General features: G+C 33.8%; 3 long non-coding RNA genes across 3 annotated transcripts; all 3 read left to right on the forward strand.

Annotated features, from left to right (window-relative positions):
• The first annotated feature begins 933 nt into the window (after nucleotides 1-933).
• On the forward strand, nucleotides 934-2,204 carry LOC143378088 (uncharacterized). The gene is made up of 2 exons (XR_013087493.1): nucleotides 934-1,601; nucleotides 2,030-2,204. It is a non-coding gene; the product is annotated as an uncharacterized LOC143378088 (long non-coding RNA).
• Nucleotides 2,205-4,694: 2,490 nt separating this feature from the next.
• LOC143378087 (uncharacterized) lies at nucleotides 4,695-11,346 on the forward strand. Its single transcript, XR_013087492.1, has 2 exons — nucleotides 4,695-4,824; nucleotides 10,541-11,346. It is a non-coding gene; the product is annotated as an uncharacterized LOC143378087 (long non-coding RNA).
• A 450-nt stretch (nucleotides 11,347-11,796) lies between these two features.
• On the forward strand, nucleotides 11,797-12,652 carry LOC143378089 (uncharacterized). The gene is made up of 2 exons (XR_013087494.1): nucleotides 11,797-12,031; nucleotides 12,518-12,652. It is a non-coding gene; the product is annotated as an uncharacterized LOC143378089 (long non-coding RNA).
• The last annotated feature ends 14,876 nt before the right edge of the window (nucleotides 12,653-27,528 follow it).

The following is a 27,528-nucleotide window of genomic DNA, read 5'->3' on the forward strand; positions in this document are numbered from 1 at the left end:
AGAAAAAAATAGGTAAATCAATTAGAGAAAATAGCTAATTTAAAAAAATAGGTTAATAAATAGTGGAAAAAATAGGTAAATTATCTAGAGAAAAAATAGGTGTATAAATATAGATAAATAGCTAAATAAATTAAAGAAAAAAAGGTAAATAAAAAATAGGTAAATAAACTAGAGAAAAAAATAGGTAAATCAATTAGAGAAAATAGCTAATTTAAAAAAATAGGTTAATAAATAGTGGAAAAAATAGGTAAATAAATAGAGAAAACAAAGGAGGTAAATAAATAGAGAAAAAATTGGTAAATAAATTAGAGAAAAATAGGAAAATAAACTAGAGAAAAAATAGGTGTATAAATAGAGAAAAATATCAAAATAAATGAAAGAAAAAAGGTAAATAAAAAATAGGTAAATAAATTAGAGGAAAAAATAGGTAAATTAATTAGAGAAAAATAACTAATTAAAAAAAATAGGTAAATAAATAGAGGAAAAAATAGGTAAATTATCTAGAGAAAAAATAGGTAAATAAATAGAGAAAAATAGGTAAATAAACCAAAGAAAAAAAGGTAAATAAAAAATAGGTAAATAAATTAGAGGAAAAAATTGGTAAATAAACAGAAAAAATACGAAAATAAATGAGAGAGAAAAATAGGTAAATATATAGAGAAAAAATAGGTAAGTAAATAGAGAAAAAATGGGTAAATAAATGAGAGACAGAAATAGGTAAATAACTAGAGAAAAAATAGTGAATAAATAGAGAAAAAATAGTTAAATTAACTAGAGAAAGAATAGGTGTATAAATATAGATAAATAGCTAAATAAATCAAAGAAAAAAAGGTAAATAAAAAATAGGTAAATAAACTAGAGAAAAAAATAGGTAAATTAATTAGAGAAAAATAGCTAATTTAAAAAAATAAGTAAATAAATAGAGGAAAAAATAGGTAAATTATCTAGAGAAAAAATAGGTGTATAAATATAGATAAATAGCTAAATAAATTAAAGAAAAAAAGGTAAATAAAAAAATAGGTAAATAAATTAGAGGAAAAAATAGGTAAATAAACAGAAAAATAGGTAAATAAATTAGAGAAAAAAGTAGGTAAATAACTAGAGAAAAAATAGGTAAATAAATAGAGAAAACAAAAGAGGTAAATAAATAGAGAAAAGATAGGTAAATAAATAGAGAAAAAATAGTTAAATTATCTAGAGAAAAAATAGGGGTATAAATATAGATAAATAGCTAAATAAATCAAAGAAAAAAAGGTAAATAAAAAATAGGTAAATAAACTAGAGAAAAAAATAGGTAAATTAATTAGAGAAAAATAGCTAATTAAAAAAAATAGGTAAATAAATAGAGGAAAAAATAGGTAAATTATCTAGAGAAAAAATAGGTGTATAAATATAGATAAATAGCTAAATAAATCAAAGAAAAAAAGGTAAATAAAAAATAGGTAAATAACTAGATAAAAAATAGGTAAATAAATAGAGAAAAATGGGTAAATGAATAGAGAAAATATATGTGTATAAATTAGAGAGAGAAAGAGGTAAATAAATAGAAAAAAAAGTAAATGAATAGAGAAAAAATTGGAAAATAAATAGAGAAAAAATAGGTAAATAAATAGAGAAAAAATAGGTAAATTATCTAGAGAAAAAATAGGCAAATAAATAGAGAAAAATAGGTAAATAAATGAGAGAAAAAATATGTAAATAACTAGAGAAAAATGGGTAAATAAATAGAGAAAATATATGTGTATAAATTAGAGAAAGAAAGAGGTAAATAAATAGAAAAAAAGTAAATGAATAGAGAAAAAATTGGAAAATAAATAGAGAAAAAAAGGTAAATAAATAGAGAAAAAATAGGTAAATTATCTAGAGAAAATATAGGTAAATAAATAGAGAAAAATAGGTAAATAAACCAAAGAAAAAAGGTAAATAAAAATAGGTAAATAAATTAGAGGAAAAAATTGGTAAATAAACAGAGAAAAAATACGAAAATAAACGAGAGAGAAAAATAGGTAAATGTATAGAGAAAAAATAGGTAAGTAAATAGAGAAAAAAGAGGTAAATAAATAGAGAAAAATAGGTAAATTATCTAGAGAAGAATAGGTGTATAAATAGAGAAAAATAGCTAAATAAATCAAAGAAAAAAAGGTAAATAAAAAATAGGTAAATAAACTAGAGAAAAAAATAGGTAAATAAATAGAGAAAACAAAGGAGGTAAATAAATAGAGAAAAAATTGGTAAATAAATTAGAGAAAAATAGGAAAATAAACTAGAGAAAAAATAGGTGTATAAATAGAGAAAAATATCTAAATAAATGAAAGAAAAAAGGTAAATAAAAAAAATAGGTAAATAAATTAGAGGAAAAAATAGGTAAATTAATTAGAGAAAAATAACGAATTAAAAAAAATAGGTAAATAAATAGAGGAAAAAATAGGTAAATTATCTAGAGAAAAAATAGGTAAATAAATAGAGAAAAATAGGTAAATAAACCAAAGAAAAAAAGGTAAATAAACCAAAGAAAAAAAGGTAAATAAAAAATAGGTAAATAAATTAGAGGAAAAAATTGGTAAATAAACAGAGAAAAATACGAAAATAAATGAGAGAGAAAAATAGGTAAATATATAGAGAAAAAATAGGTAAGTAAATAGAGAAAAAATGGGTAAATAAATGAGAGAAAGAAATAGGTAAATAACTAGAGAAAAAATAGTGAATAAATAGAGAAAAAATAGTTAAATTAACTAGAGAAAAAATAGGTGTATAAATATAGATAAATAGCTAAATAAATCAAAGAAAAAAAGGTAAATAAAAAATAGGTAAATAAACTAGAGAAAAAAATAGGTAAATTAATTAGAGAAAAATAGCTAATTTAAAAAAATAGGTAAATAAATAGAGGAAAAAATAGGTAAATTATCTAGAGAAAAAATAGGTGTATAAATATAGATAAATAGCTAAATAAATTAAAGAAAAAAAGGTAAATAAAATATAGGTAAATAAATTAGAGGAAAAAATAGGTAAATAAACAGAAAAATAGGTAAATAAATTAGAGAAAAAAGTAGGTAAATAACTAGAGAAAAAATAGGTAAATAAATAGAGATAATATATGTGTATAAATTAGAGAAAGAAAGAGGTAAATAAATAGAAAAAAAGTAAATGAATAGAGAAAAAATTGGAAAATAAATAGAGAAAAAATAGGTAAATAAATAGAGAAAAATAGGTAAATAAATAGAGAAAACAAAAGAGGTAAATAAATAGAGAAAAAATAGGTAAATAAATAGAGAAAAAATAGTTAAATTATCTAGAGAAAAAATAGGGGTATAAATATAGATAAATAGCTAAATAAATCAAAGAAAAAAAGGTAAATAAAAAATAGGTAAATAAACTAGAGAAAAAATAGGTAAATTAATTAGAGAAAAGTAGCTAATTAAAAAAAATAGGTAAATAAATAGAGGAAAAAATAGGTAAATTATCTAGAGAAAAATAGGTGTATAAATAGAGAAAAATAGCTAAATAAATCAAGGAAAAAAAAGGTAAATAAAAAAATAGGTAAATAAATTAGAGGAAAAAATAGGTAAATAAACAGAAAAGAATGGGTGAATAAATGAGAGAAAGAAATAGGTATATAACTAGAGAAAAAATAGGTAAATAAATAGAGAAAAAGTAGGTAAATAAAATAGAGAAAAAGTAGGTAAATAAAATAGAGAAAAATAGGTAAATAAACAGAGAAAAAAATAGGTAAATAAATTAGAGAAAAAAATAGATAAAGAAATAGTGAAAAATAGGTAATGAAGTAGAGAATACAATGGAGGTAAATAAAAACGGAAAATAGGTAAATACATAGAGAAAAATAGGTAAATAATTTAGAGAAAAAAATAGGCAAATAAATAGAGAAAAATAGGTAAATAAATGAGAGAAAAAATAGGTAAATAACTAGAGAAAAATGGGTAAATAAATAGAGAAAATATATGTGTATAAATTAGAGAAAGAAAGAGGTAAATAAATAGAAAAAAAGTAAATGAATAGAGAAAAAATTGGAAAATAAATAGAGAAAAAATAGGTAAATAAAGAGAAAAAAATGGGTGAATAAATGAGAGAAAGAAATAGGTAAATAACTAGAGAAAAAATAGGTAAATAAATAGAGAAAACAAAAGAGGTAAATAAATAGAGAAAAAATAGGTAAATAAATAGAGAAAAAATAGTTAAATTATCTAGAGAAAAAATAGGGGTATAAATATAGATAAATAGCTAAATAAATCAAAGAAAAAAAGGTAAATAAAAAATAGGTAAATAAACTAGAGAAAAAAATAGGTAAATTAATTAGAGAAAAGTAGCTAATTAAAAAAAATAGGTAAATAAATAGAGGAAAAAATAGGTAAATTATCTAGAGAAAAATAGGTGTATAAATAGAGAAAAATAGCTAAATAAATCAAGGAAAAAAAAGGTAAATAAAAAAATAGGTAAATAAATTAGAGGAAAAAATAGGTAAATAAACAGAAAAGAATGGGTGAATAAATGAGAGAAAGAAATAGGTATATAACTAGAGAAAAAATAGGTAAATAAATAGAGAAAAAGTAGGTAAATAAAATAGAGAAAAAGTAGGTAAATAAAATAGAGAAAAATAGGTAAATAAACAGAGAAAAAAATAGGTAAATAAATTAGAGAAAAAAATAGATAAAGAAATAGTGAAAAATAGGTAATGAAGTAGAGAATACAATGGAGGTAAATAAAAACGGAAAATAGGTAAATACATAGAGAAAAATAGGTAAATAATTTAGAGAAAAAAATAGGCAAATAAATAGAGAAAAATAGGTAAATAAATGAGAGAAAAAATAGGTAAATAACTAGAGAAAAATGGGTAAATAAATAGAGAAAATATATGTGTATAAATTAGAGAAAGAAAGAGGTAAATAAATAGAAAAAAAGTAAATGAATAGAGAAAAAATTGGAAAATAAATAGAGAAAAAATAGGTAAATAAAGAGAAAAAAATGGGTGAATAAATGAGAGAAAGAAATAGGTAAATAACTAGAGAAAAAATAGGTAAATAAATAGAGAAAAAGTAGGTAAATAAAATAGAGAAGAAGTGGGTAAATAAAATAGAGAAAAATAGGTAAATAAACAGAGAAAAAATAGGTAAATAAATTAGAGAAAAAAATAGATAAGAAATAGTGAAAGATAGGTAATGAAGTACAGAATACAATGGAGGTAAATAAAAACAGAAAATAGGTAAATACATAGAGAAAAATTGGTAAATAATTTAGAGAAAAAAATAGGCAAATAAATAGAGAAAAATAGGCAAATAAATAGAGAAAAGTAGGTAAATAAATGAGAGAAAAAATAGGTAAATAACTAGAGAAAAATGGGTAAATAAATAGAGAAAATATATGTGTATAAATTAGAGAAAGAAAGAGGTAAATAAATAGAAAAAAAGTAAATGAATAGAGAAAAAATTGGAAAATAAATAGAGAAAAAATAGGTAAATAAACAGAAAAAAATGGGGTGAATAAATGAGAGAAAGAAATAGGTAAATAACTAGAGAAAAAATAGGTAAATAAATCGAGAAAAAGTAGGTAAATAAAATAGAGAAAAAGTGGGTAAATAAAATAGAGAAAAATAGGTAAATAAACAGAGAAAAAATAGGCAAATAAATTAGAGAAAAAAATAGATAAGAAATAGTGAAAAATAGGTAATGAAGTAGACAATACAATGGAGGTAAATAAAAACAGATAATAGGTAAATACATAGAGAAAAATTGGTAAATAATTTAGAGAAACAAATAGGCAAATAAATAGAGAAAAATAGGCAAATAAATAGAGAAAAATAGGTAAATAAATGAGAGAAAAAATAGGTAAATAACTAGAGAAAAATGGGTAAATAAATAGAGAAAATATATGTGTATAAATTAGAGAAAGAAAGAGGTAAATAAATAGAAAAAAAGTAAATGAATAGAGAAAAAATTGGAAAATAAATAGAGAAAAAAAGGTAAATTATCTAGAGAAGAATAGGTGTATAAATAGAGAAAAATAGCTAAATAAATCTAAGAAAAAAAGGTAAATAAAAAATAGGTAAATAAACTAGAGAAAAAAATAGGTAAATCAATTAGAGAAAATAGCTAGTTTAAAAAAATAGGTTAATAAATAGTGGAAAAAATAGGTAAATAAAGAGTGTAACGTACCAATGCGAACCGCCCTACATTTTTTCGTTTTTCTTTACATATTAACCAATGTTCCTTTTCATTTCCATTTAATTTTACGCCTTGTATAGTTAGCACTAAGAATTCTCGAAACACTTGCGAGCGACATCCCATGCGGCGGGAAGACAGTGAATCTAGTGACGCGCAACGCATGCGCATAACCGCGAATTCAAAGACTAACTCAGTGCCGCGCAGGAATCAAGCGCGCTTGCGCACACCGCACGAACAACCGGACGCCGAATTATCCGAACGTACTACGCGAGTGGCGCGAACCGGACGTGAATTATAATTGGTGCGCGGAATCGCACAGCCGATGATTGGTACAACGAAGTACCGCGACTCGGTATAAATACCGGACCATCAGCAACGGGAAGGCAGACTTGGTTCTATCACCGAACCGCCGAGACCTAGGCAGCTTTAATTAGCTCCTTACTCGAGAAGAAGTTTATTTAAAACTCCAATTCTGATCCATCCTCTTGAGGCAGCTTTAGTTAGCTCCTCAACCACGATCAATCCACACGAGGCAGCTTTAGTTAGCTCCTGCACTTCCTTTCGAGGCAGCTTTAGTTAGCTCCTGCACTTCCTTTCGAGGCAGCTTTAATTAGCTCCTCAACCACTAACCAAAGCCTATACGACTTCCTACTCCAAAGCGTGGGGCCAGCTTATAGGCACCAGAAGCATTTCAATCAGAGAGAAGGAATCCTCTCAAATTCTACGTTCGAATCGACCTAGCGTCATTTCCTGTTTTATCAACATAACAAACTCTATTCTTTATTACCGACCTAGCGTAGTAACCTAAAAACAACTATAAACTTCATTATCGACCTAGCGTTAAAAACCAATCGCCGTGCGATACGTCATTACGTACCAACGTCCGTTCTATTGTAAAAACAAACTCAATTAACTGAGTACCACACATGTTCATTATAGACCTAGTGTCTCGACATTTATTTGAATAAACCATTGTTATTTACACGTTAAAAGGAGGACTCTCGTGTCTTGAAATTCATTTCTCAATCGCATGCCACCCGAACCAATCCCACAATTCACAGGTAAACCGCTCTACTTGTGAAAACTCCTGTAACTACGGCGACGTCCCGTACAAGAACGTTACAAGAGAGAAAACAAAGGAGGTAAATAACTAGAGAAAAATGGGTAAATAAATAGAGAAAATATATGTGTATAAATTAGAGAAAGAAAGAGGTAAATAAATAGAAAAAAAGTAAATGAATAGAGAAAAAATTGGAAAATAAATAGAGAAAAAATAGGTAAATAAAGAGAAAAAAATGGGTGAATAAATGAGAGAAAGAAATAGGTAAATAACTAGAGAAAAAATAGGTAAATAAATAGAGAAAAAGTAGGTAAATAAAATAGAGAAGAAGTGGGTAAATAAAATAGAGAAAAATAGGTAAATAAACAGAGAAAAAATAGGTAAATAAATTAGAGAAAAAAATAGATAAGAAATAGTGAAAGATAGGTAATGAAGTACAGAATACAATGGAGGTAAATAAAAACAGAAAATAGGTAAATACATAGAGAAAAATTGGTAAATAATTTAGAGAAAAAAATAGGCAAATAAATAGAGAAAAATAGGCAAATAAATAGAGAAAAGTAGGTAAATAAATGAGAGAAAAAATAGGTAAATAACTAGAGAAAAATGGGTAAATAAATAGAGAAAATATATGTGTATAAATTAGAGAAAGAAAGAGGTAAATAAATAGAAAAAAAGTAAATGAATAGAGAAAAAATTGGAAAATAAATAGAGAAAAAATAGGTAAATAAACAGAAAAAAATGGGTGAATAAATGAGAGAAAGAAATAGGTAAATAACTAGAGAAAAAATAGGTAAATAAATCGAGAAAAAGTAGGTAAATAAAATAGAGAAAAAGTGGGTAAATAAAATAGAGAAAAATAGGTAAATAAACAGAGAAAAAATAGGCAAATAAATTAGAGAAAAAAATAGATAAGAAATAGTGAAAAATAGGTAATGAAGTAGACAATACAATGGAGGTAAATAAAAACAGATAATAGGTAAATACATAGAGAAAAATTGGTAAATAATTTAGAGAAACAAATAGGCAAATAAATAGAGAAAAATAGGCAAATAAATAGAGAAAAATAGGTAAATAAATGAGAGAAAAAATAGGTAAATAACTAGAGAAAAATGGGTAAATAAATAGAGAAAATATATGTGTATAAATTAGAGAAAGAAAGAGGTAAATAAATAGAAAAAAAGTAAATGAATAGAGAAAAAATTGGAAAATAAATAGAGAAAAAAAGGTAAATTATCTAGAGAAGAATAGGTGTATAAATAGAGAAAAATAGCTAAATAAATCTAAGAAAAAAAGGTAAATAAAAAATAGGTAAATAAACTAGAGAAAAAAATAGGTAAATCAATTAGAGAAAATAGCTAGTTTAAAAAAATAGGTTAATAAATAGTGGAAAAAATAGGTAAATAAAGAGTGTAACGTACCAATGCGAACCGCCCTACATTTTTTCGTTTTTTTTACATATTAACCAATGTTCCTTTTCATTTCCATTTAATTTTACGCCTTGTATAGTTAGCACTAAGAATTCTCGAAACACTTGCGAGCGACATCCCATGCGGCGGGAAGACAGTGAATCTAGTGACGCGCAACGCATGCGCATAACCGCGAATTCAAAGACTAACTCAGTGCCGCGCAGGAATCAAGCGCGCTTGCGCACACCGCACGAACAACCGGACGCCGAATTATCCGAACGTACTACGCGAGTGGCGCGAACCGGACGTGAATTATAATTGGTGCGCGGAATCGCACAGCCGATGATTGGTACAACGAAGTACCGCGACTCGGTATAAATACCGGACCATCAGCAACGGGAAGGCAGACTTGGTTCTATCACCGAACCGCCGAGACCTAGGCAGCTTTAATTAGCTCCTTACTCGAGAAGAAGTTTATTTAAAACTCCAATTCTGATCCATCCTCTTGAGGCAGCTTTAGTTAGCTCCTCAACCACGATCAATCCACACGAGGCAGCTTTAGTTAGCTCCTGCACTTCCTTTCGAGGCAGCTTTAGTTAGCTCCTGCACTTCCTTTCGAGGCAGCTTTAATTAGCTCCTCAACCACTAACCAAAGCCTATACGACTTCCTACTCCAAAGCGTGGGGCCAGCTTATAGGCACCAGAAGCATTTCAATCAGAGAGAAGGAATCCTCTCAAATTCTACGTTCGAATCGACCTAGCGTCATTTCCTGTTTTATCAACATAACAAACTCTATTCTTTATTACCGACCTAGCGTAGTAACCTAAAAACAACTATAAACTTCATTATCGACCTAGCGTTAAAAACCAATCGCCGTGCGATACGTCATTACGTACCAACGTCCGTTCTATTGTAAAAACAAACTCAATTAACTGAGTACCACACATGTTCATTATAGACCTAGTGTCTCGACATTTATTTGAATAAACCATTGTTATTTACACGTTAAAAGGAGGACTCTCGTGTCTTGAAATTCATTTCTCAATCGCATGCCACCCGAACCAATCCCACAATTCACAGGTAAACCGCTCTACTTGTGAAAACTCCTGTAACTACGGCGACGTCCCGTACAAGAACGTTACAAGAGAGAAAACAAAGGAGGTAAATAAATAGAGAAAAAATTGGTAAATAAATTAGAGAAAAATAGGAAAAATAAACTAGAGAAAAAATAGGTGTATAAATAGAGAAAAATATCTAAATAAATGAAAGAAAAAAGGTAAATAAAAAAATAGGTAAATAAATTAGAGGAAAAAATAGGTAAATTAATTAGAGAAAAATAACTAATTAAAAAAAAATAGGTAAATAAATAGAGGAAAAAATAGGTAAATTATCTAGAGAAAAAATAGGTAAATAAATAGAGAAAAATAGGTAAATAAACCAAAGAAAAAAAGGTAAATAAAAAATAGGTAAATAAATTAGAGGAAAAAATTGGTAAATAAACAGAGAAAAATACGAAAATAAATGAGAGAGAAAAATAGGTAAATATATAGCGAAAAAATAGGTAAGTAAATAGAGAAAAAATGGGTAAATAAATGAGAGAAAGAAATAGGTAAATAACTAGAGAAAAAATAGTGAATAAATAGAGAAAAAATAGTTAAATTAACTAGAGAAAAAATAGGTGTATAAATATAGATAAATAGCTAAATAAATCAAAGAAAAAAAGGTAAATAAAAAATAGGTAAATAAACTAGAGAAAAAAAATAGGTAAATTAATTAGAGAAAAATAGCTAATTTAAAAAAATAGGTAAATAAATAGAGGAAAAAATAGGTAAATTATCTAGAGAAAAAATAGGTGTATAAATATAGATAAATAGCTAAATAAATTAAAGAAAAAAAGGTAAATAAAATATAGGTAAATAAATTAGAGGAAAAAATAGGTAAATAAACAGAAAAATAGGTAAATAAATTAGAGAAAAAAGTAGGTAAATAACTAGAGAAAAAATAGGTAAATAAATAGAGATAATATATGTGTATAAATTAGAGAAAGAAAGAGGTAAATAAATAGAAAAAAAGTAAATGAATAGAGAAAAAATTGGAAAATAAATAGAGAAAAAATAGGTAAATAAATAGAGAAAAATAGGTAAATAAATAGAGAAAACAAAAGAGGTAAATAAATAGAGAAAAAATAGGTAAATAAATAGAGAAAAAATAGTTAAATTATCTAGAGAAAAAATAGGGGTATAAATATAGATAAATAGCTAAATAAATCAAAGAAAAAAAGGTAAATAAAAAATAGGTAAATAAACTAGAGAAAAAAATAGGTAAATTAATTAGAGAAAAGTAGCTAATTAAAAAAAATAGGTAAATAAATAGAGGAAAAAATAGGTAAATTATCTAGAGAAAAATAGGTGTATAAATAGAGAAAAATAGCTAAATAAATCAAGGAAAAAAAAGGTAAATAAAAAAATAGGTAAATAAATTAGAGGAAAAAATAGGTAAATAAACAGAAAAGAATGGGTGAATAAATGAGAGAAAGAAATAGGTATATAACTAGAGAAAAAATAGGTAAATAAATAGAGAAAAAGTAGGTAAATAAAATAGAGAAAAAGTAGGTAAATAAAATAGAGAAAAATAGGTAAATAAACAGAGAAAAAAATAGGTAAATAAATTAGAGAAAAAAATAGATAAAGAAATAGTGAAAAATAGGTAATGAAGTAGAGAATACAATGGAGGTAAATAAAAACGGAAAATAGGTAAATACATAGAGAAAAATAGGTAAATAATTTAGAGAAAAAAATAGGCAAATAAATAGAGAAAAAATAGGTAAATAAAGAGAAAAAAATGGGTGAATAAATGAGAGAAAGAAATAGGTAAATAACTAGAGAAAAAATAGGTAAATAAATAGAGAAAACAAAAGAGGTAAATAAATAGAGAAAAAATAGGTAAATAAATAGAGAAAAAATAGTTAAATTATCTAGAGAAAAAATAGGGGTATAAATATAGATAAATAGCTAAATAAATCAAAGAAAAAAAGGTAAATAAAAAATAGGTAAATAAACTAGAGAAAAAAATAGGTAAATTAATTAGAGAAAAGTAGCTAATTAAAAAAATAGGTAAATAAATAGAGGAAAAAATAGGTAAATTATCTAGAGAAAAATAGGTGTATAAATAGAGAAAAATAGCTAAATAAATCAAGGAAAAAAAAGGTAAATAAAAAAATAGGTAAATAAATTAGAGGAAAAAATAGGTAAAATAAACAGAAAAGAATGGGTGAATAAATGAGAGAAAGAAATAGGTATATAACTAGAGAAAAAATAGGTAAATAAATAGAGAAAAAGTAGGTAAATAAAATAGAGAAAAAGTAGGTAAATAAAATAGAGAAAAATAGGTAAATAAACAGAGAAAAAAATAGGTAAATAAATTAGAGAAAAAAATAGATAAAGAAATAGTGAAAAATAGGTAATGAAGTAGAGAATACAATGGAGGTAAATAAAAACGGAAAATAGGTAAATACATAGAGAAAAATAGGTAAATAATTTAGAGAAAAAAATAGGCAAATAAATAGAGAAAAATAGGTAAATAAATGAGAGAAAAAATAGGTAAATAACTAGAGAAAAATGGGTAAATAAATAGAGAAAATATATGTGTATAAATTAGAGAAAGAAAGAGGTAAATAAATAGAAAAAAAGTAAATGAATAGAGAAAAAATTGGAAAATAAATAGAGAAAAAATAGGTAAATAAAGAGAAAAAAATGGGTGAATAAATGAGAGAAAGAAATAGGTAAATAACTAGAGAAAAAATAGGTAAATAAATAGAGAAAAAGTAGGTAAATAAAATAGAGAAGAAGTGGGTAAATAAAATAGAGAAAAATAGGTAAATAAACAGAGAAAAAATAGGTAAATAAATTAGAGAAAAAAATAGATAAGAAATAGTGAAAGATAGGTAATGAAGTACAGAATACAATGGAGGTAAATAAAAACAGAAAATAGGTAAATACATAGAGAAAAATTGGTAAATAATTTAGAGAAAAAAATAGGCAAATAAATAGAGAAAAATAGGCAAATAAATAGAGAAAAGTAGGTAAATAAATGAGAGAAAAAATAGGTAAATAACTAGAGAAAAATGGGTAAATAAATAGAGAAAATATATGTGTATAAATTAGAGAAAGAAAGAGGTAAATAAATAGAAAAAAAGTAAATGAATAGAGAAAAAATTGGAAAATAAATAGAGAAAAAATAGGTAAATAAACAGAAAAAAATGGGTGAATAAATGAGAGAAAGAAATAGGTAAATAACTAGAGAAAAAATAGGTAAATAAATCGAGAAAAAGTAGGTAAATAAAATAGAGAAAAAGTGGGTAAATAAAATAGAGAAAAATAGGTAAATAAACAGAGAAAAAATAGGCAAATAAATTAGAGAAAAAAATAGATAAGAAATAGTGAAAAATAGGTAATGAAGTAGACAATACAATGGAGGTAAATAAAAACAGATAATAGGTAAATACATAGAGAAAAATTGGTAAATAATTTAGAGAAACAAATAGGCAAATAAATAGAGAAAAATAGGCAAATAAATAGAGAAAAATAGGTAAATAAATGAGAGAAAAAATAGGTAAATAACTAGAGAAAAATGGGTAAATAAATAGAGAAAATATATGTGTATAAATTAGAGAAAGAAAGAGGTAAATAAATAGAAAAAAAGTAAATGAATAGAGAAAAAATTGGAAAATAAATAGAGAAAAAAAGGTAAATTATCTAGAGAAGAATAGGTGTATAAATAGAGAAAAATAGCTAAATAAATCTAAGAAAAAAAGGTAAATAAAAAATAGGTAAATAAACTAGAGAAAAAAATAGGTAAATCAATTAGAGAAAATAGCTAGTTTAAAAAAATAGGTTAATAAATAGTGGAAAAAATAGGTAAATAAAGAGTGTAACGTACCAATGCGAACCGCCCTACATTTTTTCGTTTTTCTTTACATATTAACCAATGTTCCTTTTCATTTCCATTTAATTTTACGCCTTGTATAGTTAGCACTAAGAATTCTCGAAACACTTGCGAGCGACATCCCATGCGGCGGGAAGACAGTGAATCTAGTGACGCGCAACGCATGCGCATAACCGCGAATTCAAAGACTAACTCAGTGCCGCGCAGGAATCAAGCGCGCTTGCGCACACCGCACGAACAACCGGACGCCGAATTATCCGAACGTACTACGCGAGTGGCGCGAACCGGACGTGAATTATAATTGGTGCGCGGAATCGCACAGCCGATGATTGGTACAACGAAGTACCGCGACTCGGTATAAATACCGGACCATCAGCAACGGGAAGGCAGACTTGGTTCTATCACCGAACCGCCGAGACCTAGGCAGCTTTAATTAGCTCCTTACTCGAGAAGAAGTTTATTTAAAACTCCAATTCTGATCCATCCTCTTGAGGCAGCTTTAGTTAGCTCCTCAACCACGATCAATCCACACGAGGCAGCTTTAGTTAGCTCCTGCACTTCCTTTCGAGGCAGCTTTAGTTAGCTCCTGCACTTCCTTTCGAGGCAGCTTTAATTAGCTCCTCAACCACTAACCAAAGCCTATACGACTTCCTACTCCAAAGCGTGGGGCCAGCTTATAGGCACCAGAAGCATTTCAATCAGAGAGAAGGAATCCTCTCAAATTCTACGTTCGAATCGACCTAGCGTCATTTCCTGTTTTATCAACATAACAAACTCTATTCTTTATTACCGACCTAGCGTAGTAACCTAAAAACAACTATAAACTTCATTATCGACCTAGCGTTAAAAACCAATCGCCGTGCGATACGTCATTACGTACCAACGTCCGTTCTATTGTAAAAACAAACTCAATTAACTGAGTACCACACATGTTCATTATAGACCTAGTGTCTCGACATTTATTTGAATAAACCATTGTTATTTACACGTTAAAAGGAGGACTCTCGTGTCTTGAAATTCATTTCTCAATCGCATGCCACCCGAACCAATCCCACAATTCACAGGTAAACCGCTCTACTTGTGAAAACTCCTGTAACTACGGCGACGTCCCGTACAAGAACGTTACAGGTAGCTTAATTTTGGTGACAGCGGTGGGATACGTTTGCTTGAAACCGCGATCGCGTGGCAAAGGAGATCAACACTCCTAGCGAAGAACAAGACTCCTTCTTTATTACTAAGTCAGGCGCATTAAAAAAAGCAAAATCATGGCTACAGCCGGTTCAAATACCACTCAGGTAGACGCAGTTATAGAGGAATTACAACGGTTACAATTAAATCAAGAAAACGGGCGTCAACCAAATATTAGAATTCGCGATGCCGCGGACACGGTTCCAGCCTTCGACGGGCGGAACATTACTATACATCAATTCACAAAATGCTGTAGGAATGCGAAGAGTATGATCGCGCCAAACGCCGAATACGGTTTAGTACAGCTAATCAAATGTAAACTATCCGGGCAAGCCTCTCGAGTCATACTTAACGGCGATTATAACACTATCGAAGAGGTAATTAAAGTTCTCAGCTCACGTTTCGCTCCACTACATTCCTCAATCCAGCTATATGGAGAAATGTCGAAAATTGCTCAGTTACCGAATGAAGCCACTGTAGATTATAGCAGTCGAGTCTCCGGGATCCTCCTACAATTAAGATACTGTAATGAAATAGAGGTTCCCTTACACGTCGCGCAATACAATCAATCCGCGGAAACAAATTCCATTAAAGCTTTCTTAACGGGGTTAAAACCTGAAATCTACGCACGAATGCGAACCGTCGAATTCGCTGACCTCGATACCGCCATCAGCACCGCTATCAAAGCCGAGGCAGAGTGTCAGGAAAACATAATGAGGAATAAATTCGCAGAAGGACTATCGCACTCCGCGCAGTGCAGTAATTGTTTCGGGTACGGGCACTCAGCTACCGAGTGTAGCAGTAAATTCCCGGCAGGGCAAATAGCACAAATTAGTTGGAGATCTAAATATTGTAATCATTGTCGAAAAGTAGGACACACGGTTCAGGAATGCCGGAACATAAACACCGCGCCCCAGTCAACACCTAATAATCCTGGGTCAAGGCCGTCGTCATATAATACCGGGTCTCAAACAATGCCGCGCCAAAGCCAATCAGTAGAATGTAGATATTGTAAAAACAAGGGACACACTATTCAGGAATGTCGAAAGAAAATGTACAACGACAAACGAAGATCCACAGACACAACCAAACCCGAACTTCAAACACCAAACCCTCCCCAAAATTCTGTACGCAGTCAAGCCGTGTTAAAATTACGATTATCCGAAACATGGAGAGCCCCTAGTCTAGCTTTATCGAGTCCAGAATTAAGGGCTGATAAGGTAATAATGATGATTGATACTGGAGCAGATTTGAGTGTAATCAAAGAAGAAGCCGTATCTCCAGGCACACCAATTTTTTCCGACGTAACCTACGAATTAACAGGAATTACTGAAGGTTCTCTATCAACAATAGGATATATTAAAACCAAAATCTTAGATACAGTAGCAGAAATTCATGTAGTCAAAACTTTACCAACAGCTCAGGACGGAATTTTAGGATCAGATTTTTTCCACGGGAGCGGAGCTGTTATAGATTATTCAAGAAAAGGGATCACAATAGGAAACGAATTACTCCCGTTTAAAAACGTGGAAATAAAAATTCCTGGCCGAATGAGATACCAAATTCCAATCAAAATTCTAAATCAAGGTCTAAAAACCGGATACGTGCCGAAACTAAATGTACACCCCAAAATTTTAATGGGTAATGCTATAATAACAAACAACGATGGAATAGGATATCTATATGCCATAAACACATCCTCTAATGATATCAAAATCGAGATACCTTCGGTAGAAATAGAACCTTACGAAGAAATAAAATTCGAAAGAGAAATTGCATCTCCAGACCATGTTAAACAAATACTCGAACTACTTCGTCTTGACCATCTAAATCCAGAGGAAAAAGCAAACATAGTAAAATTAATCGAACAATACGCAGATAGATTCCACCTCCCCGGTAGCGAACTAGAAGCGACAAACACTGTGTCTCATAGAATAATTACCGAAAACGAGGCACCAGTAAATGTAAAGCAATATCGATACCCCCAAGTCCATAAAGAAGAGATTAACAGACAGATAAATGAACTCATACAGAACAAAATAATCTCACATTCAACCTCCCCGTATAACTCACCATTGTTCATAGTAACTAAGAAACGGGATAGCCAAGGGAACATACGTTGGAGAATAGTAATAGATTTCCGTCGGCTAAATGAAAAAACTATAGGCGACGCGTACCCCTTACCTAATATAGTGGAAATATTAGATCAGCTAGGCAGTGCGAAATATTTCTCAATATTCGACCTAGCATCGGGATTCCATCAGATACCGATGCATCCGGAAGATAAGCACAAAACCGCCTTTTCAACGCCCTATGGACATTACGAATTCAATCGAATGCCATTCGGTCTTAAAAACGCTCCAGCTACATTTCAAAGGTTAATGGACCAAGTTCTCACCGGATTACAAGGAATAGAATTATTCGTGTACCTAGACGACATAGTAATCTATGCTAGTTCACTTCAAGAACACACAACCAAATTCATAAGATTAATGAATCGGCTAAGGGAAGCCAACCTATCTCTGCAACCAGACAAATGCGAATTTCTAAAAAGAGAAGTATGCTATTTAGGACATATCATTAGCGAACAAGGAGTTAAGCCAGACCCAAAGAAACTAGAAGCAGTTAAACAATTCCCACAACCCAAAACTCAGAAGAATATAAGACAATTTTTAGGACTAGCCGGATACTACCGTAGATTTATAAAGAATTTTTCTAAAATAGCAAAACCATTATCTGACCTAACTAGAAAGGATTACAGATTCGAATGGACAATCAAACAACAAATAGCTTTCGAAACTTTACGGGACGCTCTATGTAAAGAACCGATATTACAATATCCAGACTTCAATAAACCATTCATCATTACCATAGACGCCTCAGGTTACGCAGTAGGCGCGGTTCTAAGCCAAGGAGAAATCGGGAAAGACCTACCCATAGCATACGCCTCGCGAATATTAAACGACGCCGAAACACGGTACGCCCCAACAGAACGCGAACTACTCGCACTAATATACGCCGTACAACATTTCCGTTCATACGTATACGGGAAACGTTTTACCCTAGTGATGGACCATAAACCACTGGAATGGCTACATACACTAGATAATCCTACCTCCAGGCTCATGCGCTGGAAAATAAAATTAGCAGAATACGATTACAAGATAGTATACAAGCCCGGGAGATATAATACTAACGCAGACGCCCTCTCGCGGAATCCAGTAACTTTACTCCCGCTACAAGTGGAAGGGAAACGATCACGCCCCCAAACCGCCACGAGTCCGGGATCCCCAAATCCAAGCCCAACAAAACAACCTAAGGGAGATGGATCATCCTCCTCATCATCATCCGATTTCAATCCTGATCAAATACAAATGAGGAGAAAGCTAAAAAGGAAACTTAAAACCGCGACTACCACATCATCATCAAACAGACCGGCGGAGAAAAAGAGGGGAATCACACCAATAGGGGATTCAGAAGAAATGGAAGTATCCACCGATAGCTTTGAAGCAACCAAAAATATTCAGGTATCAGTAGAGGTTCACCCCTCCCCCGGACAAATCGGTCTTCCACCATCAAACCCCAGACCAACCACCCTTAACCGCCCTCACAGCCCACAACAAATGGAAATAGAAGTACTAGAAAAAGACTGGGATCAAATCATGGAAATAAGCAACGCACAAGTCCCAAAAAGTCATACATATAGAGAGCCACCCAAAATAGACTCTAGTAATAGTAGCAGCAGCAAGAAAGATAGCCCACCAATAAGAGGTAGAAAATACTGTACAAGAGAATCCAGCGAAACACTATCAGGGCCAATATCCCCAATCATAATAAGAAAAGATCCACAAAATAACTTTAAAACATCCACGGGACCACCCCGACAGCAAATACAATCACGCCAACAGAGACCACCCCAGCAACAAAAATCACCACCACAACAAGCACCACCAAGAATAGTGAACCAAGAAATATATCAGAGTAAAGTAAAAGAAATCACAGACTATTTATGGATGAGAAGGGAAACTGCAGGGATATTTATCACTATACATGGGAAACCAGTAGGCGAGGAAAGTACGGAATTCATGAATAGGGAACAAATTAAAATTACCTTACCCCTGCCACTCCAGGCAGGAAGTATAATAGAAATTCCCAAACCAGGACGAACCATCTTAGGGATGGTAATGCCAGATCCTCCAAACGAAGAAGCCTATCATACCATAATTAGGCACCTGCATAATAAATTAACACAAAATAACATTAACAAAATCTCACTACCCAAAACAGAAATTAATATATCTTGGAAAAAATTAAAACAAATGATCACCCTAAGGTTCCTACAAACAAATATCAGCATCACAATCTGCAATGGCACTGTACAGCTGCCATCAGAACAAGATCGTCCAACAATAATTAGAGAAAACCACGAGTCACCAGTAGGAGGACATAAAGGGGTAACCAAAACCTATAACAGAATTAGAAACCTGTACCATTGGCCAAACATGAAAAAGGATGTAAGGCAACACATTAAAACATGCATAAGTTGTCAAAAGAAGAAACTAGTACGAACTAAAACAAAAGAACCCATGATAATAACAGATACACCACTAGACGCCTTTGACAAAATATCCATGGATATTGTGGGACCATTGCCACCCACAAGATCAGGAAAAACATATATACTTACCATACAGGACAATCTAACAAAATTTTCATTAGCAATACCATTAGTCTCATTCACAAGCGAAGAAATAGCCCAGGCATTCACCACACATTTCATATGCCAATACGGATGCCCAAAAGCCGTTCTCACAGATCAAGGATCTTCATTCATCAGTTCTCTCATGCGAAACTTTGCAAAGGCTTTCAATATCAAGCAATATAAAACTTCAGCATTTCATCCACAGTCAAATGGTTCCCTGGAAAGAAGCCATCATGTATTAGTTGAATATTTAAAACATTACATAACCAAAGAAAAACAATGGGATCAGTGGCTACCACAAGCAATGTTCTCTTATAACACTAGTATACACGAAGGTACTAAATACACTCCCTACGAATTAATATATGGTAAAAAAGCCAGACAACCATCAAGTCTAATACCAAATGATTCATTAACTACATATCCAGACTTTGTGGAGAGGTTAGTAACAAAGTTGCTCAACATTCGCGAACTAGGACGCCAAAATTTAGAAAACTCAATATATCGCCAAAAACACTACTACGACCGAAAGGTATCCTCTGTTAATTACCACAAGGGAGAACAAGTACTGGTTTTAAAACCGAAAAGAGACAAATTCAGCGACGAATACGATGGGCCTTACACAATCATCGAAATTTTAAAAAACAACAATGTAAAGATAGCTGTGAGCCCCCGTCGAACTAAGGTTGTCCACAAGGACAGAATAAAAAAGGCCTATACGCCACCAGACTGCGCCGCCCCTAGGGACATTACGGCAAACCATTAACAACTCCACAGCGCTAAATTTAAAAGTGGTGGGGATTACGAAAAAGGGCTCATTCAGGAAAGTGACACCCTCGAGAAAACCACGCGGAAAATCGCTTAAGAACAAAGAAGGGAAATAGGAGTCAAGACCGACCACTCAGACAGCCAAGACGAAATGTCAAGAAAATCCGCCGAAGAAAAATGGATTAACCGCCCTCGTCCAGAAGACGACATTAAGGACCCAATGCAGAGACTACTAGAAATGGTCTGTTTAAAAGCAAAATGGCCAGGCTACAGGACCGACTGCAGCGATCTTTACAGAAGAAAGATCTGCTATCCCTGCTACAAAAATCTGAAGGCGGAGGACACCCAATATTATACCCCCGCAAGCCGGCACCTGCTTACCCTACGCAGGCATCTCATCAACTTTAAATACTGTTTGATCTGCACCAGGGAAATTTACAATTGGGGAGTCGCAGCCCAATGTTCGGACTGCGTCGATACCTTTTTTTGTTATGAGCCCGAGCAATAAGGAAGCTTTGGAGTTGGGGGTAGCTCTAAATGTACTAGGGAGAGAGGAACGGAGGCCTCCGCAATAAACACCATCATTTTTCTATCATACATACGTGTAAAAAAATTCAATTACCTTCCAAATAAATCCAACCATATCCTGCTACATATTCACGTAATATACTTCAACATTCCTGAAAAAAACCCTTAGCAACAACGTATAAGAGGGACAGCTATATACCGAGGTCAGTGAAGCCGCGATGTAAACAAACCGCGCATTCCTGAAACATAGAGAAACAAAGTCGCGTAATAAATAGAATAAGATAGAAGCATTTCAAGGAAACACAAACCCCAAACAGTAAGAAATAGCTTAACATTGCGAACAGAAAAGGACAGTAAAATTCAGGGGAATAGGTAGTCAATAAGGGGGACAGATTCAGCGTAAGGAGAACCACACATATATTTAAGGGACATCAGACAGTCAGGCTTCATTCGATATCAAGTATACGATACCACAGTAAGCAACTATCCTAAAATGCCTAAGCGATCGGGGAAAAAGATAAAACGAATACAGATAGCACATAAATTAGCAACATCAACGCCGTCAAGCGAAACATTACCCGGCTCTAAAAATTCAAAATCCATACCATGGAAACTAAAAAAAATAACAATACCAGAGGTCGATTGGCAACCATACGTGGGGATCACCCATTCCGATCCGCGACGGCGCGCATGGAAATATATATTCCTATTCGGGACCGGGAACGCACCACCTCCAACGACAGGAACGGCAACCAACGCTACCAAAAACACAGAAACGCTCCAGAAAATAGAAGAGGAGGTAGAGAACCAGACCTCTATACACGCAGTGCCCATACCTAAACCTACATCTCTCGGGACGAGAGAAAAACCAAGCGGCGAGATGTAACGTACCAATGCGAAACGCCCTACATTTTTTCGTTTTTCTTTACATATTAACCAATGTTCCTTTTCATTTCCATTTAATTTTACGCCTTGTATAGTTAGCACTAAGAATTCTCGAAACACTTGCGAGCGACATCCCATGCGGCGGGAAGACAGTGAATCTAGTGACGCGCAACGCATGCGCATAACCGCGAATTCAAAGACTAACTCAGTGCCGCGCAGGAATCAAGCGCGCTTGCGCACACCGCACGAACAACCGGACGCCGAATTATCCGAACGTACTACGCGAGTGGCGCGAACCGGACGTGAATTATAATTGGTGCGCGGAATCGCATAGCCGATGATTGGTACAACGAAGTACCGCGACTCGGTATAAATACCGGACCATCAGCAACGGGAAAATCAGACTTGGTTCTATCACCGAACCGCCGAGACCTAGGCAGCATTAATTAGCTCCTTACTCGAGAAGAAGTTTATTTAAAACTCCAATTCTGATCCATCCTCTTGAGGCAGCTTTAGTTAGCTCCTCAACCACAAACAATCCTCTCGAGGCAGCTTTAGTTAGCTCCTCAACCACGATCAATCCTCACGAGGCAGCTTTAGCTAGCTCCTGCACTTTCTTTCAGGCAGCTTTAATTAGCTCCTCAACCACCAACCAAAGCCTATACGACTTCCTACTCCAAAGCGTGGGGCCAGCTTATAGGCACCAGAAGCATTTCAATCAGAGAGAAGGAATCCTCTCAAATTCTACGTTCGAATCGACCTAGCGTCATTTCCTGTTTTATCAGCATAACAAACTCTATTCTTTATTACCGACCTAGCGTCGTAACCTAAAAACAACTATAAACTATATTATCGACCTAGCGTTAAAAACCAATCGCCGTGCGATACGTCATTACGTACCAACGTCCGTTCTATTGTAAAAACAAACTCAATTAACTGAGTACCACACATGTACATTATAGACCTAGTGTCTCGACATTTATTTGAATAAATCATTGTTATTTACACGTTAAAAGGAGGACTCTCGTGTCTTGAAATTCATTTCTCAATCGCATGCCACCCGAACCAATCCCACAATTCACAGGTAAACCGCTCTACTTGTGAAAACTCCTGTAACTACGGCGACGTCCCGTACAAGAACGTTACACTTCGTTAAACAGTCACTGTCTCGAAACATCTGCGCCACTTCTCGCTCATTGATTTGCCCTCCGGAGACGTTACTTTGTGCCATCTCTTTTGACGGCATGTTCTCCTGTTACAAAGCCCAATTCTGTGCATTCTGAAAATTTTCGCCAGATTTTGGCCAATATATCAGGAGAACATGAAGTGGAAAGAGGTATATTAAATTTCAACTTCAAAGGCATCGCTTAAAAGTATCAAATCAGAGGCGCAGGCCTTTCAAGAGGTGTTCGATAATTGTGCGACTCTTCGTTAAGCAGTCACTGTCTCGAAACACCTGCGCCACTTCTCGCTGCTTGATTTGCTCACCGGAGGCGTTACTTTGTGCCATCTCTTTCGACGGCAAGTTTGCCTGTTACAAAGCCCAATGTTGTGCATTCTGAAAATTTTCGCTAGATTTTGGCCAATATATCAGGAGAACATGAAGTGGAAAGAGGTATACTAAATTTCAGCTTCAAAGGCATCGCCTTAAAGTTGCAAATAAGAGGCGCAGGCCTTTCAAGATGCGTTCGAAAATTCTGCGTCTCTTCGTTAATCAGTCACTGTCTTGAAACATCTGCGCCACTTCCCGCTCTTTGATTTGCTCTCCGGAGACGTTACTTTGTGCCATCTCTATCGACGGCATGTTCTCCTGTTACAAAGCCCAATTTTGTGCATTCGGAAAATTTTCGCCAGATTTTGGCCAATATATGAGGAGAACATGAAGTGGAAAGCGGTATACTAAATTTCAGCTTCAAAGGCATCGCCTTAAAGTTGGAACTAAGAGGCGCAGGCCTTTCAAGAGGCGTTCGAAAATTGTGCGACTCTTCGTTAAGCAGTCACTGACTCGAAACACCTGAGCCACTTCTCGCTCTTTGATTTGCTCTCCGGAGACGTTACTTTGTGCCATCTCCTTCGACGGCATGTTCTCCTGTTACAAAGCCCAATTCTGCGCATTCTGAAAATTTTCGCCAGATTTTGGCCAATATATCAGGAGAACATGAAGTCGAAAGAGGTATACTAAATTTCGGCTTCAAAGGCATCGCCGTAAAGTTGCAAATAAGAGGCGCAGGCCTTTCAAGAGGTGTTCGAAAATTCTGCGTCTCTTCGTTAATCAGTCACTGTCTCGAAACATCTGCGCCACTTCCCGCTCTTTGATTTGCTCTCCGGAGACGTTACTTTGTGCCATCTCTTTCGACGGCATGTTCTCCTGTTACAAAGCCCAATGTTGTGCATTCTGAAAATTTTCGCCAGATTTTGGCCAATATATCAGGAGAACATGAAGTGGAAAGAGGTATACTATATTTCAGCTTCAAAGGCATCGCCTTAAAGTTGCAAATAAGAGCCGCAGGCCTTTCAAGAGGCATTCGAAAATTCTGCGTCTCTTCGATAAACAGTCACTGTCTCGAAACACTTGCGCCACTTCTCGCTCTTTGATTTGCTCTCCGGAGACGTTACTTTGTGCCATCTCCTTCGACGGCATGTTCTCCTGTTACAAAGCCCAATTCTGCGCATTCTGAAAATTTTCGCCAGATTTTGGCCAATATATCAGGAGAACATGAAGTCGAAAGAGGTATACTAAATTTCGGCTTCAAAGGCATCGCCGTAAAGTTGCAAATAAGAGGCGCAGGCCTTTCAAGAGGTGTTCGAAAATTCTGCGTCTCTTCGTTAATCAGTCACTGTCTCGAAACATCTGCGCCACATCTCGCTCTTTGATTTGCTCTCCGGAGACGTTACTTTGTGCCATCTCTTTCGACGGCATGTTCTCCTGTTACAAAGCCCAATTCTGTGGATTCTGAAAATTTTCGCCAGATTTTGGCCAATATATCAGGAGAACATGAAGTGGAAAGAGGTATACTAAATTTCAGCTTCAAAGGCATCGCCTTAAAGTTGCAATTAAGAGGCGCAGGCCTTTCAAGAGGCGTTCGAAAATTCTGCGTCTCTTCGTTAAACAGTCACTGTCTCGAAACACTTGCGCCACTTCTCGCTCTTTGATTTGCTCTCCGGAGACGTTACTTTGTGCCATCTCTTTCGACGGCATGTTCTCCTGTTACAAAGCCCAATTTTGTGCATTCTGAAAATTTTCGCCAGATTTTGGCCAATATATCAGGAGAACATGAAGTGGAAAGAGGTATACTAAATTTCAGCTTCAAAGGCATCGCCTTAAAGTTGCAAATAAGAGGCGCAGGCCTTTCAAGAGGCGTTCGAAAATTCTGCGTCTCTTCGTTAATCAGTCACTGTCTCGAAACATCTGCGCCACATCTCGCTCTTTGATTTGCTCTCCGGAGACGTTACTTTGTGCCATCTCTTTCGACGGCATTATCTCCTGTTACAAAGCCCAATTTTGTGTATTCTCGAAATTTTCGCCAGATTTTCGCCAATAAATCAGGAGAAAATGAAGTGGAAAGAGGTATACTAAATTTCAGCTTCAAAGGCATCGCCTTAAAGTTGCAAATAAGAGGCGCAGGCCTCTCAAGAGGTGTTCGAAAATTCTGCGTCTCTTCGTTAATCAGCCACTGTCTCGAAACATCTGCGCCACATCTCGCTCTTTGAATTGCTCTCCGGAGACGTTACTTTGTGCCATCTCTTTTGACGGCATGTTCTCCTGTTACAAAGCCCAATTCTGTGCGTTCTGAAAATTTTCGCCAGATTTTGGCCAATATATCAGGAGAACATGAAGTGGAAAGAGGTATACTAAATTTCAACTTCAAAGGCATCGCTTAAAAGTATCAAATCAGAGGCGCAGGCCTTTCAAGAGGTGTTCGAAAATTCTGCGTCTCTTCGTTAATCAGTCACTGTCTTGAAACATCTGCGCCACTTCCCGCTCTTTGATTTGCTCTCCGGAGACGTTACTTTGTGCCATCTCTATCGACGGCATTTTCTCCTGTTACAAAGCCCAATTTTGTGCATTCGGAAAATTTTCGCCAGATTTTGGCCAATATATGAGGAGAACATGAAGTGGAAAGCGGTATACTAAATTTCAGCTTCAAAGGCATCGCCTTAAAGTTGCAAATAAGAGGCGCAGGCCTTTCAAGAGGCATTCGAAAATTCTGCGTCTCTTCGTTAAACAGTCACTGTCTCGAAACACTTGCGCCACTTCTCGCTCTTTGATTTGGTCTCCGGAGAAGTTACTTTGTGCCATCTCTTTCGACGGCATGTTCTCCTGTTACAAAGCCCAATTCTGCGCATTCTGAAAATTTTCGCCAGATTTTGGCCAATATATCAGGAGAACATGAAGTCGAAAGAGGTATACTAAATTTCAGCTTCAAAGGCATCGCCTTAAAGTTGCAAATAAGAGGGGCAGGCCTTTCAAGAGGCGTTCGAAAATTCTGCGTGCCTTCGTTAAACAGTCACTGTCTCGAAACATCTGCGCCACTTCTCGCTCTTTGATTTGCTCTCCGGAGACGTTACTTTGTGCCATCTCTTTCGACGGCATGTTCTCCTGTTACAAAGCCCAATTTTGTGCACTCGGAAAATTTTCGCCAGATTTTGGCCAATATATCAGGAGAACATGAAGTGGAAAGAGGTATACTAAATTTCAGCTTCAAAGGCATCGCCTTAAAGTTGCAAATAAGAGGCGCAGGCCTTTCAAGAGGCGTTCGAAAATTCTGCGTCTCTTCGTTAATCAGTCACTGTCTCGAAACATCTGCGCCACATCTCGCTCTTTGATTTGCTCTCCGGAGACGTTACTTTGTGCCATCTCTTTCGACGGCATTATCTCCTGTTACAAAGCCCAATTTTGTGCATTCTGAAAATTTTTCCTAGATTTTGGCCAATATATCAGGAGAACATGAAGTGGAAAGAGGTATACTAAATTTCAGCTTCAAAGGCATCGCCTTAAAGTTGTAATTAAGAGGCGCAGGCCTTTCAAGAGGTGTTCGAAAATTCTGCGTCTCTTCGTTAATCAGCCACTGTCTCGAAACATCTGCGCCACATCTCGCTCTTTGATTTGCTCTCCGGAGACGTTACTTTGTGCCATCTCTTTTGACGGCATGTTCTCCTGTTACAAAGCCCAATTTTGTGTATTCTCGAAATTTTCGCCAGATTTTCGCCAATAAATCAGGAGAAAATGAAGTGGAAAGAGGTATACTAAATTTCAGCTTCAAAGGCATCGCCTTAAAGTTGCAAATAAGAGGCGCAGGCCTCTCAAGAGGTGTTCGAAAATTCTGCGTCTCTTCGTTAATCAGCCACTGTCTCGAAACATCTGCGCCACATCTCGCTCTTTGAATTGCTCTCCGGAGACGTTACTTTGTGCCATCTCTTTTGACGGCATGTTCTCCTGTTACAAAGCCCAATTCTGTGCGTTCTGAAAATTTTCGCCAGATTTTGGCCAATATATCAGGAGAACATGAAGTGGAAAGAGGTATACTAAATTTCAACTTCAAAGGCATCGCTTAAAAGTATCAAATCAGAGGCGCAGGCCTTTCAAGAGGTGTTCGAAAATTCTGCGTCTCTTCGTTAAACAGTCACTGTCTCGAAACACTTGCGCCACTTCTCGCTCTTTGATTTGGTCTCCGGAGAAGTTACTTTGTGCCATCTCTTTCGACGGCATGTTCTCCTGTTACAAAGCCCAATTCTGCGCATTCTGAAAATTTTCGCCAGATTTTGGCCAATATATCAGGAGAACATGAAGTCGAAAGAGGTATACTAAATTTCAGCTTCAAAGGCATCGCCTTAAAGTTGCAATTAAGAGGTGCAGGCCTTTCAAGAGG

The sequence above is a fragment of the Andrena cerasifolii genome, unplaced genomic scaffold (assembly GCF_050908995.1).
Source record: "Andrena cerasifolii isolate SP2316 unplaced genomic scaffold, iyAndCera1_principal scaffold0179, whole genome shotgun sequence".
Taxonomy (NCBI): Eukaryota; Metazoa; Arthropoda; class Insecta; order Hymenoptera; family Andrenidae; genus Andrena; species Andrena cerasifolii.